Genomic DNA, 15,000 nt, shown 5'->3' on the forward strand with positions numbered 1-15,000 from the left:
TTCTTTTTGGCTACCCCCCGTGTAGGGGAAGAAAGCCTTTTGGTATATGTATGTATGTATAATATATGTATATATATATATATACCATACATACATATACCAAGGCTTTTTTTTTTTTCCCTTACCAGGGGGGGCAGCCAAAAAGGACAAGGCACAAAAACACTCCCACCCATCTCATCCCCGAAAACACTCCACACCCCTCCACCCTCCCTCCCATCTTAGCACCTCCTAGATGACGGGTCATCCCTGCACCCTGTCCACTGCCCTGGGTCAGAAGCAGTGTCGCAGGATACAGCACATCCACAGCAAGGCCGCTTCATTAAATCGGCGACCCCCCCTCTCCGTCCCCCCATATAAAGGAGAGGACGGGGAGAAAAAAAAATGTATATATATACATATATATATATATATATGTATATACATATATATAAATATATATATATATGTATATACATATATATATATATATACATATATATATATATATATATATATATCGGTGTTTATATATAGTGTATATGTGTATATATATATATATATATATATATATATATATATATATGTATATATATGAGTATATATACACACACTCACAAAGAAAATAAGATAATAGTTATCTTCTCGCTTAGACATACTATTGTCACAGACACGGAAAAACGTGACAGAGCTCACAACAGAGAGACAAGTCTTTGCATAATTACGTAAACTTTCTAGATTACGTTACATTATAATGAGGCCAGCCGTCCACCCAAGTGCCCTGGCGGCTGCAGCGCTTGTTTAATGAAAACTGTGAATATTTCGTGCATGTATGTGTGTGTGCGTGTGTGCATGTATGTGTGTGTGTATTTCACGAAGTCTTTGCAATGAAATGATGCAACCTGTGGCTACAAATATTGTTCTGGATGATATAGAGACAGTGCGCTTGTTCAGTTAACTTCTCTTAGTCTCTTTCTCTATTTTTCTTCCACTCTTTATTTGTTATTCTCCCTCTCGCTCTGTGTGTGGGTGTGAACTTGTGTGTGTGTGTGTGTGTGTGTGTGTGTGTGTGTGTGCGTGTGTGTGTGTGTGTGTGTGTGTGTGTGTGTGTGTGTGTGTGTGTGTGTGTGTGTGTGTGTGTGTGTGTGTGCGCGTGTGTGTGTGTGTGTGTGTGTGTGTGTGTGTGTGTGTGTGTGTGTGTGTGTGTGTGCGCGCGCGTTGTGCATGTGTGTGTATGTCCGCGCGCTATGTGCGTGTATGTGCACGCGCGTATATCGTTTCTCCACTCTCCGCACGCGCGCTCATGCCCACTATCTCTCCTATACTCTGTATCTCTCTTTCCCTTCAGACTCTTCAGGCAGGGCCTCTTATGTCATGCCCTTCTGCCCCCTTGGCGCCGCCCGATGGCGTCCGCTTCGCGTCAGTTTTGTCACCGCCTTGCACGGTGCCAGCTGTCAAGGAGGGTCGTCAATTAGGACTATCTTATCTATATCGCCTTATCGCAGCGGCGTGTGCGCGGGCTCACTGCTTAAGCGGGCGCGGAAGAGGGAGAACTAAGAGGAGGCGCCGCGGAGACTTCCAGGACAATGTCGTTGTACAACTATTGTAGGCTACTTTTTTTTAACCATTGGTTTGATATTTATTTTTGTTAATTCGTTTATCTTTTTATTTTTATTATGATTTTATTAGTTGTCCTTTTTCGTGAGTCCTTTTGTTATGTAATGATGATTTTTTTATGTTCTGGAGGTCTTTTGGTTCCTTTTTATCTTCTTCAGGTTCATTTCATTATACTTAAGTCTCTCTCTCTCTCTCTCTCTCTCTCTCTCTCTCTCTCTCTCTCTCTCTCTCTCTCTCTCTCTCTCTCTCTCTCTCTCTCTCTCTCTCTCTGTCTCTCTCTCAGTCTGTCTCTCTCTCCCTTATCCTTCTCTTTCTCCCCCTCTCCCATGTTCTCTTATGCTTCCATTCTTTATTTCTACTTTTTCCAGCATTTCCTTTTCTAACTCTTCTTCCTTATCCATTTTTCTTCTTCATCTTCATCCTCCTCCCTCCTACTCCTCCTCATCCTCCTCCTCTTCCTCCTCCTCTTCCTTCTTCTCCTCCTCCTCCTTTTCCTCCTACAATAATAACAACAACAACTACTACTACTACTACTACTACCACTACCACTACCACTACCACTACCACTACCACTAATACTACCACTACCACTAATACTAATACTTATTCCTCCTTTTCGTCCTCTTATTCCGTCTCCTCATCGTCGTCATCCTCCTTTTCCTTCTCTTCTGCAAGCTCTTGTTCCTTCTCCTCTTCATCCTTCTTTTCCTCCTCATTATTTCATCTTCATTCTCCTGCTCTTCCTTTATCTACTACTTCTCCATTTTCTCTTTTATTTTCTACCTACTCCTCTTTTTTCTCCTCTTCTACCCTGCCCTTTTCATGTGCCTAGACCTCCTAATTAACACCTCTCCATCTCCTCTTGCTCTCCCACCTCCTCCACTTCTTCCTTTTCTATTTCTTCTTCTCTTCCTTCCTCACCACTTTGTTCTTCTCATCCCCCCTTCCCTTCTTCCTCTTCTTACTTCACCACTATGTTTTCCTTCGCCTCTTCCTCCTTCTACTCCTCTATTCCCATCTATCGTATCGTTCTCCTTCCCCTCCACTCCTTCTCCTATACCTTCTACTCCTCCTCCTCCTTTTCCTTTTCCTCTTTCTTCTTCTCTCCTCCTCTTCCTCCTCCTCTTTTTGTTCTTTCTTCAACAACATGTCCTCCGTGTCTTCCTCCTCCTGCTTTCGTTTTAACTTCCACCACTTTGTTCGCCTCCGCTCCTGCTTCCACGTTTTTCTCCTACTCCTCCTCTTCCTCCATAACTCCTACATTTACTCCCCCATAACTCCAACTCCACACCTCCTTCAGTAATGTTCCTTCATGTTCAAGCTTCTTTTATCTTCACCTCCCAGTTCTACCTCATTCTCCTCTTCCGCTCTTCTCTATTTCTCTTTCTTTCCCCCCCCCCGTACCTTTCCAGTCTTCCTTTCTTTTATGACATTTCACTCCCCATGTGGGGCATTGACTGCATATCTTAGGCACTTCAGTGAAACCCCTACGGATCAAAGACACGGTTTTCTTTTATGATTGGAAGATAATCTCCAATTAAAAAAAAAAAAAAAAATTATATTCACTTTTACTGTCCCTTCTTGCCTCCTTCCCTTTCCACCTCGAGGTGCAATGTCGTCCCTAAGGATAGAAGTTCTGGTTATCGTGCATGAAATGAAAATGCCGTCTCTTCCTATTCCTTCTCTTCTTCTGTTCCTCTTCGCTTCTCTCCTTCCTTATCCCATGAGGAATGTTTAAGAACACGAGGGCGGATATCCGTCTGCTGGTTCCTTATCGCGCACAAAGAAAACATCTAAATCGGAGGGACGTGTGTTCGTACGTACGTGGGGTACGATATACGTGTACTTAAGCGTATTCGAAAGGTATGAGAGAGGTCCACCATGGTCATAGATCATGGTCTTGGACTCATGATCGATTACTATTACCCTACCGGATGAGAGAACTCATACATGGCTAAATCTATGAATAATGCTGTGACCTTGCGCACGTGCGTGCGCACGCACACACACACACACACACACACACACACACACACACACACACACACACACACACACACACACACACACACACACACACACACACACACACACACACACACACACACACACACACACACACACACACACACGACTCGATGGCGCAGTAGATAGAGTTCCCGGCCGCCACTATGGCGGACAAGGTTCGGATCCCGCCCAGGGCTGAAATAATTTCAGTATCGCTGCACTGTGAGTCGTTACTCCAACTCTCGTGAGCGGGGAGTTGAGGGTGTGTGTGCGTGAAGGTCACAGCATTACCCATAGATCGGTCATATATGAGCTCTGAACTCTCTTCCCGGAGGGAAATAACTGTCGATCACTAGTCCAACACGTAACCCAAGACCATGGTGAATAACACACTACACAAAATACTACTTGCCCACTAGACCTAGGGTGCCTGTTGGTAGTGCTCTGATTGCTGTTCTTAAATACTTGTGCATTATCCCAAAAATATGTTTTGAATGCAGTATTCGCAATGTATACCAGGTAGTGAAAATCATAAAAGAATGCAAAAATATTATAACTGAGGAACACACGCACAGAGAGTGCTTATGGAAGATTTAGAAAGGCTAAAACTGTCTGAGATTGAATGGATTATCTTAGTTTAGGTTAGGTTAGGTTAGGATAGGTTAGGTCAGAATAAATTACATTATTCTAGGTTACGATAGGTTAGGATAGGATAGGTTAGGTTAGGTTAGGTTAGCGCAGGTTAGGTTAGGTTAGGTTAGTGCGGGTTAGGTTAGTTTAGTGCGGGTTAGGTTAGTTTAGCGCAGGTTAGGTTAGTTTAGGTTAGCGCGTGAGGAAGAAAAGGGTGAATATGTGAAGATAGTCAAGGCAGCCGGAGGTAGAAATTCCCAGTGGCATTGCTCTGTACTTGTTGCTGTTCTTCACGCCCTCCTACCATTTCTGTTCCGCTTTATCCAATTCCTTGGTTTCCTTCGATCTGTCATTTACTCTCTGTGTTTGCTGTATACCTTCACTGACTCAGAATATCTTCTCCACTCGATCGACTTATTCGCTTTATTTTCTTATGCAAAGTCAAAATGTCCTTTATCTTCTTTTGCCCGTTTTCTTTATTTTCTTTTTTTCTGCACTATGAACTGCATTTTCCGTTTCCTTATTTCGTGGTCACGGCATTGGTTATAGTTGAGTCTGTTTTTTTATTGTAACATTATGGTAAATGGCTGGAGCGCTTGATATGAAAAATTAGATTTGGTCAGTGGTCTCCATATAAGTCAACTTAGAAGCAACTGGGTTTTAAGGCCAAGATCAAAGTAAACCTATATTATTAACATCATGACTAATATTGTTATTATCATTATTGTTATTTATTATTATAATAATTATTATTATTATTATTATCATTATTATTATTGTTGTTGTTGTTGTTGTTGTTGTTGTTGTTATCATCAACATACTTATCATTGTTATCATTATCATTATCATTATTATCATTATCATTATCATTATCATTATCATCATTATTATCATTATCATTATCATCATCATTATTATTGTCATTATCATCATTATTATTGTCATTATCATCATTATTATCATCATTATTATCACATTTTTCTCCATTAATTTAAAAAAGAATTGTGTATTTCTTATGAGAACCAAACTTGTCCTCATTTTTCTTCTCATTTATAGTTCTATTCATTACATTATCTATTCGGTTTATTTCTCATTCTTGTATTTGTTTATTTCAAGATCATTTGAAAAAATAATGATTCAATTCCATCGCTATTCTAAAGAATCCAGTTCACCTTCTCGCAATTGAAATCCCCTAAGATTATGAATATTTCATTGGTTTGGTTACCTTTTCCATTTGAGTCAGTGATGTCTTATGGTCTTGCTGTCCCCCATGCCCTTGTGTACGAGGGTGTATAACTATTATCCTTTATTTTCCTAGATGAATTTCCATTGTCATCCGTTTCTTTCATAACAGTCATGAGTGCTATCAGATTGTGCTGCTTGGTATCATAGCACCACCCATTTATCTTTATTATTTCTGTGTCCTCCATATGCGATATCCATATTGGATGTGTGTGTATGAGCGCGTGTGTCTGTATATACGTGTGTGTGTGTATTTACTGTACCAAATTGTATAAGGAAATGAGCAACGCTCGTTGGGTCGTGTCTCTTGTGTGTGTGTGTGTGTGTGTGTGTGTGTGTGTGTGTGTGTGTGTGTGTGTGTGTGTGTGTGTGTGTGTGTGTGTGTGCGTGTATGTGCGTGCGTATTTCCCTAGTGGTAGTATTTAGGAAAATAGCAACGCTCGGGAGTCCTGTCTCATACTCTCCAATTACCATGCTTGTGCGTGATTCACCAGGGTCTTGGATCACGTGTAGGACAGCTATTACCGTCCCGGATGAGACCTCAAAGCTCATATATGGTCCGATCTATGGTAATAATGTGACCTTACATACACACAGCTCTCAGTACAGTAATGCTGAAATGTTCGGCCCTGGGCGGGATTCTGTGTGTGTGTGTGTGTGTGTGTGTGTGTGTGTGTGTGTGTGTGTGTGTGTGTGTGTGTGTGTGTGTGTGTGTGTGTGTGTGTGTGTGTGTGTGTGTGTGTGTGTGTGTGTGTGTGTGTGTGTGTGTGTGTGTGTGCAAATATACTGTATTCATTAAATGTATGTACACTAAATACCCTCTTCTTTTTATCGTTCCCTTCTCCCGTGTGCCTTTCCTTTATCTCTCTGCTACCCTTCACTCTTACTTGTCATTCAATTCCTCCTCTTCGCCCTCGTCCTTGTCTTCCTCATTCTCATCCTCATCCTCCTTCTCCTCCTCATCCTCCTCCTCCTCCTCCTTCTCCTCCTCCTTCTCCTCCTCCTTCGCCTCCTTCTCATCCTCTCCCTCTCATCCTCTCCCTCCTACTCGTCTTCCTGATCCTACCCATCCTCATTCTCATCTTCACCTTCCTCTCCCTCCTACTCGTCTTCCTGATCCTACCCATCCTCATTCTCATCTTCACCTTCCTCTCTTTCCTCATTCTCATCCCCACCTTCCTCTTCCCCCTCTCCTTCCTCTCCTTCCTCCTCCGTCCTCCTCCCTCCTCCTCCTCCTCCTCCCTCCTCCTCCTCCTCCTCCTCCCTCCTCCTCCTCCCTCCTCCTCCTACCTCCTCCCTCCTCCTCCTCCTCCTCCTCCTCCTCCTCCTCCTTCTCGCCCTTCTTTTCCTCTTGCTCTTCCTTCTCATCCCTTTCTCTTTCTCCTCCTTTCCCTCATTACCATTTTCTCTTCCTTCTTCTTCTTTTTCCCCTTCTACTCCCCCACCTTTTCCTTCTAATCTCCTCCTCCTTCTTTTCACTATTTCTTATTCTCCTTTTCTTTCTCTTCCTCCTCTTACTTCCATTTCACCATAATTCTCTTTTTTCCTCTTCATCTTCCTCTTGTTCTCCCTCCTCTTTATTTCCTCCAATTCTTTTTATTCCCCTTTCTTGTCTTCCTTCCCCCAACCAGTGTGGGGTATTGACCATATTTGTCTTATGCAATCAGTTTTTTAGAGACTAGTAACATCTCTACGGACCAGAGTAACGTAATATTTTTTTCTTATGATTTGAGACTAATCTCTACTCAAAAGAAAAAAAAATCATAACTTCTGCTATCCTTCCCGTTCCTTCTTTGAATCTCTTATTTACCAGTACCATGGCACCACATCATTGACCCCCAAGGACAGAAGCGCTGGTTACTGTCGAGGAAATACAACCCTCCTTCTCCTCCTCCTCCTCTTCCTTCTCCTCTTCCTTCTCCTCCTCCTCCTCCTCCTCCTCCTCCTCCTCTTACACGACAGAGGAGCTACAGCGTACCGTTTCGTTCCCTGCTACGGCCTCTTCATATTCCCCGTTGTCAGTGAGCGTATTTATCTGATAGTCACACCACATGCCTATCTCTACCAGGCACGATCAAGAGCTTTCTCCAGCTTCTAAGGAGAGTAGGCGGGATACGTGACACCGAGGCCTTTCTTGTCGGACCCATGGGGGAGGTCGTTATTGTCGAAAGTGTAGTGTCTTTATCGCGGAGGAGGGAGTGAGGTAAGGGGGCGTGGGTTATCGCCGACTCTGTATCAGCTGCCCTATGACTTCGGACGTGGGTGTCTGTCCTCTTATCGGTGATCGGGATTTCCATGTGAGGAGCAAACTATGGGGTTCTTCTGGGTTTATCAGCCTCCGCCCTCAGAGTCTCGTAGCTAATCTTCGTGGCTTGTTTATTATTATTATTTTTTCCTCTGTTTCCCTTCTGCTCCCCTACGTCATATAAGAGTGACTCGACTTCTTAGATGAATTAATTTTCTATAGTAGTATTTTAGAGTGATTTGCGTTTGTGCCACCTTCAGTTAGGTGACGTGAATCTTAGTCTGATGTCTACTTCCTGTAATTCGGAGATTTCAACGCCGGAGTCTACCACTCACCTGGCTAAGATCCTTTGGTGGTATCGGGAAACGGGATTACTATCAAATTGACTGTTAACCCTCTAAGGTCAGAGGGTTATTTCCACTTCAAATGACGGTTCCAATCAACTTCAGAGAAGCCTTTTGGTCGGAAAGGGTTATCTATATTCGTAGATTTCCCATCTAGTTGCTAATCAACACTAAGCTTGATACAAATGTAATTTCTAACATAGAGACAAAGTTAATCCTAAAAGTTATTATATATATATATATGTGTATATATATATATATGTGTATATATATATATATATATATATATATATATATATATATACATATATGTATGGCATAGCAATTACATTTATTTTTATAGTTAAGAAAATAGAATCATAATTGATAGTTATATTATTTATAGTCATATGATCAAAATTATGCAATATTGAGACGGAAGCAATGCCACGTGATATCAATAATATTTACTTCCACAATTACTATGGATTTAGTATCCTGTTTGACAGTTACGTTATTTATAGTCACATGATGAATTTACGTAATCGCCATCAGTCGTGATAACGGCAGGAGGAATCAATATAGCAACTTAGAAATACATAGCGAGAGCATGACTCTCGTTTTTGTTGTTATCATAGATATGACTCTAAGGTATCTGGGCCTGCTTAGAATCGGACGAGGTTATCCTGTTGAGGGCGGTGTTCGTGGCCTGAATCGATCGAAAGGTGTCCCAATTGGACACAGTAAGTAAATAAATAGATAAATGAATGAATAAATAAATAAATAAATAGTTGAATAAATAAATAAATTGATAAATAAAATAGAGTAAATAAAGTGTAAAAACAAATATTAGGACTAATAAGGGTTGGGTTGGGTTGGGTCGGGTTGGGTTGGGTTGAGTTGGATTGAGTTGGGTTGGGTTGAGTTGGGTTGGGTTGAGTTGGCTTGGGTTAGGTTAGGTTAGGAAACGTCTATCTGGAACCAAACCGATCAAGACGCCTCCCCGATCAGGGAAAACCTAATCCGAGAGTCACGTCATCGGGTTAAAGCGACTCTCGGGCACTGCAACTCCCTCCTCCCAGCTAAAGTATTGGTGTCACCCGGTCACCACCTCAGCTTCGGACCACCTTCAGATTGTGGTCCAGGCAGGTACGAGCCCTGCAAATCACACATATGTACACACTTATAAATATATATAAATATATATATATATATATATATATATATATATATATACGTATACATATAGATATATATAAGATATATATATACATATATATGTATATACGTATAGATATATATATATATATACATATATGCAAAGTAGACCACTTGGAAAAAGAAACTAACGAAGCAGAGCGCTTTCGTATATTACATCTTCAGTGCAACAAGTACATAGTGATAGGAATACATAGACAATATATACATGATACAAAGGAACCAGGACAGTTTGAATAAGCATACCGACCAATTACCCCCTAGAGAGCGGAAGGTCATTGTCAATTATCTTACGATGGTCGGGCGACATCAGGTCACAGTCGCCAAGGAGAGCGGAAGGTCATTGTCAATTATCTTACGATGGTCGGGCGACATCAGGTCACAGTCGCCAAAGAGAGCGGAAGGTCATTGTCAATTATCTTACGTAAGATAATTGGCAATGACCTCCCGCTCTCTAGGGGGTAATTGGTCGGTATGCTTATTCAAACTGACCTGGTTCCTTTGTATCATGTATGTATTGTCTATGTATTCCTATCACTATGTACTCGTTGCACTGAAGATGTAATATACGAAAGCGCTCTGCTTCGTTAGTTTCTTTTTCCAAGTGGTCTACTTTGCATAAGTGAACACACGTACCCGTGTTCTTATTAGCATATACATATATATGCATATATATATATATATATATAATATAGAATAAAGGAAAAAATAGAAAATGATAAATAGAATAGGGTAGGATAAAATAAGAAGGAATAGAATTAAATACAATGGGTAAGAAAAAAAAAAGTAAAATGATAATAATAAAAAATCGATCAGGTGATCGACTACCCAGCAATTGCAACACACAAGTCATGACCACAATATGTCGGAATGGAAGAGTTTTGATATCGCCCACAGACCGAGGGATAACAACCACCACCAACAACAACAGTAGTAACAACAACAACAACAATAACAGCACCAGCAACAACAGCAATAACAGCACTAACAACAACAATAACAGCAATGACAACAACAACAGGAACAACAACAACAGAAGCAGCAGCAGCAACAACAGAAGCAGCAGCAACAACAGCAATAACAATAACAGCAGCAGCAATAGCAACAAAGACTATAACAACAATAATAATGACAATAACAACTTAGAGAGGTATATAACAGTTGAACAGAGCAATTAAACATGAGGTAACACAAAGGCCGTTATTTTTATTTCTTTTTAAGATTTCTTGACCATGTGAAGGTTTGATATCTATTTTTAAAAAATGATAGCTGCATCTGTTCTTGCTACAGTAAAATATTACTTTATCCGTCTTGGAGAGAACATTATTTGCATGAGAGTCTAGAGATGATTTTCTCTCGTAGCTTATGTTAGATTACCTTATGCTGAGTTATGCTAGGTTAGGTTAGGTTCAAATTGAAGGGAAATAAGTAAATACAAGACGTCACTGAAAAGGAGGATCTTCACAGGGACTCCTTTAGGAAGGATATTGTTCAGAATTTTCGAAAAAGATGAAGGGGGAGGAAGGGAGGGAGGGGTTCAAGGGAGTTTATGACCCCTTGTACCCCCTTGATGCTATGATGTGGATGAACAGAAGCTGATTTTTGTATCTTGTAGTTACGACTAGCATCGTCATCCTTTCACCCAAGCCGATCCACCTCCTGACACCTCCAACCTCACGTCCACGCTCCTCCACCTCCTCCTTCCACCTCTTACATCCACCTCCTGCATCCTCCTCCCTCTCTCCTCCTCAGCCACCTTCCTTCCTCCGCCACTCTCCTCTCAACACCTCCTCCTCCACCTTACTCCTCCACCTTCCTACCACCTCCTCCTCCACCCTCCTCCTCCATCCTCCTCCTCCACCTCCTCCTCCACCTCCTCCGCATCCACCTCCTTGCCTACCACCTCCTCTCTCCTCCACCTCCTCCTCCACCTCCTACTTCACCTCCTTTCATCCACCTCCTTTCTCCACCCCCTCCTTCCAACTCCTCCTCCTGACACCTCGCTCTCCTCCACCTCCACCTCTCTCTCCTCCTAGATCTCCTTCTCCTCTCTCCATCTTCCTCCTCCTCCTCCACCTCCTCCTCCTCCTCCACATCATCCTCCTCCTCCACCTCCTCCTCACACCTCCTCCTCCCCACCTCCTGCTCCTCCTCCCCACCTCCTCCTCCACCTCCTCCTCCTCCCCCTCCCCACCTCCTCCTCCACCTCCTCCCCTCTTCCTCCTCCACCTCCACCTCCTTTCCCTCCGCTCCTCCTCCACCTCCTCCTCTCCACCTCCTCCTCCACTCTCCTCCACCTCCTCCCTCCACCTCCTCCACTCCTCCTCCCACCTCCATTACTCCACCTCCTCCTCATCCTCCTCCACCACCTCCTCCTCCACCTACCACCCTCCTCCTCCATCTCCTCCTTCCTCCTCCATCCTTCCTCTCCTCCTCCTCCACCTCCTCCTCTCGTCCACCTCACCTCCTACCTCCCTTCTTCCATTTCCATCCTCTCTCCTCCTTCTTCCATTCCTCCTCCTTGTGCTCATCCCTATACTCTTCTTTTCCTCCCCTTCTCCTACAACCCATCCTCCTCTTCTACTTTCTCTTCTTTCTCCTCCTCCTCTTCCTCTTTATCCTCTTGCTTTTCGTCCTTCCCTTCTTCCCCCTCCTTTCCCTGCTTTACCTCCTCCTTCCCCCTCCTCCCCATCTTTCTATTTCTTCCCCAACTCCTCCTCTTCCATATCCTTCTCCTCCTCCATCCCCTCCTCCTCCTCCTCCTCCTCCTCCTTCTCCATCCCTTCGCCCTCTCCTCTTCTATCTCTCCTACTTCCCTTGTCCCTTCTTCCCCTTCCTCCGATTTCTCCCACTTCTCCTACCTTCCTTCCACCCCTTCGCTTTCTCCCCTTCCTCTCTCTCCTACACATCTTTCTCCTTCTCCACTTCCTCCTCCTCCGTTATATCATCGTCATCATCATTATCACCATCATCGCTATCACCATCATCATCATCGCGCTCACCATCATCGCGCTCACCATCATCGCGCTCATCATCATCATCATCATCATCATCACCATCATCATCATCATCATCATCATCATCATCATCATCATCATCATCATCATCATCATCATCATCATCATCATCATCAGACATCACATCTCATCATCATCAATCATCATCTATCCATCATCATCATCATCATCATCAGCATCACCCACCACCACCACCACCACCATCACCAATCACCTTCACCATCACCATCACGCCATCAAACCATATGCATCCGTCGTCGTCGTCTTTTATTGAAACATCAGCTGTAACGAGATCGCAAGTATGGCTTTTAGTATCATCTTAAATAATTTTCATAATTGCAAAAATTTGCAGTTGTATTTTTTCTTCTACTCAAGAATATTGTATAATTTGCTTTTCCGTGTCACCAAACTTACTGCATCTATTTCTGTACTGCAAATAAAACAATTTCTGTTTGATGCATAATAATTGTAACAATCATTCACAGGATGTTTATGTGTGTGTGTGTGTGTGTGTGTGTGTGTGTGTGTGTGTGTGTGTGTGTGTGTGTGTGTGTGTGTGTGTGTGTTTTGTGTATATGTGTGTGTGTATTAGTGTATTTGTTCCAGTATATATGGTGAGGTGGGTGGTAGTCGGTGTTATTATGTACTTTTCCATATCTTACAAAATACTTAATGATATCTACAGATGTCATGATAAAGAAGTAAATTATGAGTTATGTTATATACCACTTGGCATGGTATTAATTGAATTTTTTCTTTATTTCAAGCTATCCAAACTAGAAAAGGTAAGCGGTTTATTTTTAATTCATTGCTTATCCAGTCTTAAAACGCGCGCGCGCGCACACACACGCACACACACACACACACACACACACCACACATTCTCACACACACGACTCCACACACACACACACATATTATTAAATATATTATATATATATATATATAATAGGTAAAATGTATATATATATGTAATACATGTATATGTATATTATACATATATAAATATGTATGTACCCGTTAAAATGTATGTATATAGTTGTATATGTATAGTTATGTCATGTATAGATATACATTTGTATGTATATATATATATATGTATATATATATTATTTATATTAGTATAAATATATATATGTATATATAGGCGTATACGTAATGGTATTATTACATATGTATATAAATATTGTATATATATATATACATACTATATAATATATATGGTATATACTATGAGTTTATATATATACATATACAGTATATATGTAGTATATATATATGTGATTATTATATATATGCTAATAAGAACACGGGTACGTGTGGTTTCACTTATGCAAAGTTGACCACATGGAAAACCGAAACTAACGAAGCAGAGCGATATATTATATAATATATATATATATGATCTATATATATATATATATATATAGTAAATATATATATATATATATAGTATATATAGGTATATATATGATGCATATGTATGTATATATGCATATGTATGTTTATATATCATATGTATATATATATATATATATTTTATCATATATATATATGAGTTATGGAATATGTATATATGCACATGTATGATAATATATACAATATATATGTGTGTATAAAGCATATAATTATTTGTGTGTATATACATTATATTATATACACATGTAATATATAATATATATATAAATATATTTATTATATATGTTGAGACATTCTGACAGTTTATTATCGATTGACATAAGTCGAGTAGGATGCACAGGAGTCCCTTTAGTCCGAGTTATTAAATCCATGACTTGTTTCGTATATATGCTTTTTCAAAGTGAATGAAAAAGCATACCTGCGAAACTACTCAGTGAATTAACTCGGACTAAGACTCCTGTGTTTGCCTACTTGACTCCACTTACGTCATATACTTAGTATATATTATCATAGTATATATATATATATATATTATATATATATATTAGTATATATATATATATATATTTCTCAAGCATGCTCCATCACCCCATGTCCCCTACCCACTCCCACCTCATGCATCACAGCATAATTTAATTCATATACAACTATTCTCCATTGACCCCTGTCTTCTGTTCTCTCCCGCCCTTCCTCAACAAACTTTCCCCTCTTTCCTAATGCCTATTTTACCACCGTCCATACATACCATCCGAGGTCGCCCCCATATGTTCTCTCCTTCCATCTCTACCTTCTACACCTCTTTTATTAGTCTTTCATCACTCATTCTTTCCATGTGTCCAAACCATCCCAATACTTTATCATGAACCCTATCTACCAATGCCCTTTCCACCCCGTTCTCCTCCTCACCTCCTCATTTCTCGCTCTATCCAACCTAGTAACCCCTATCATACTTCTCAGGCACCGCATCTCAAACACATTCAAAATCTCTCTTCCTGTCTTGTGTTCTATGTTTCTGCCCCGTACATTAACAGTGGACAAAATATACCAATGTCAACGTAGCGCCGGGCATGTGAACTGAGCCCCCGTCCCTACCTTCTTAACTCACTACTTTTGTATAAATGCATGCTTTTCTCCACTCTGTAATCACATCTGCTGAAGAGGATCACACTTAGTGATCGAAATGTACGGATCTTTTTATTTTCGCCTATTCTTCTCCGAAAGTGGGTCATTGGTATTATTTTATAAATGTGCTACATTACTTTGTTGTGATATATTCATATGTATATATATATATATACATATATAT

General features: G+C 41.0%; 1 protein-coding gene across 12 annotated transcripts in view; it reads left to right on the forward strand.

Moving 5' to 3' along the window:
* The window catches only part of pros (homeobox protein prospero), a 2,108,934-nt gene that overhangs the window by 1,629,229 nt on the left and 464,705 nt on the right, over positions 1–15,000 (forward strand). For all 12 annotated transcript variants that reach the window (XM_076213859.1, XM_076213864.1, XM_076213858.1 and 9 more), the window contains exon 5: positions 13,043–13,060. The gene's annotated coding sequence lies outside the window, so the exon portion shown is untranslated. The remainder of the gene's footprint in view (positions 1–13,042; positions 13,061–15,000) is intronic.

Source organism: Oratosquilla oratoria, chromosome 32 (assembly GCF_046742065.1).
Source record: "Oratosquilla oratoria isolate Oo_2021 chromosome 32, ASM4674206v1, whole genome shotgun sequence".
Classification (NCBI taxonomy): Eukaryota; Metazoa; Arthropoda; class Malacostraca; order Stomatopoda; family Squillidae; genus Oratosquilla; species Oratosquilla oratoria.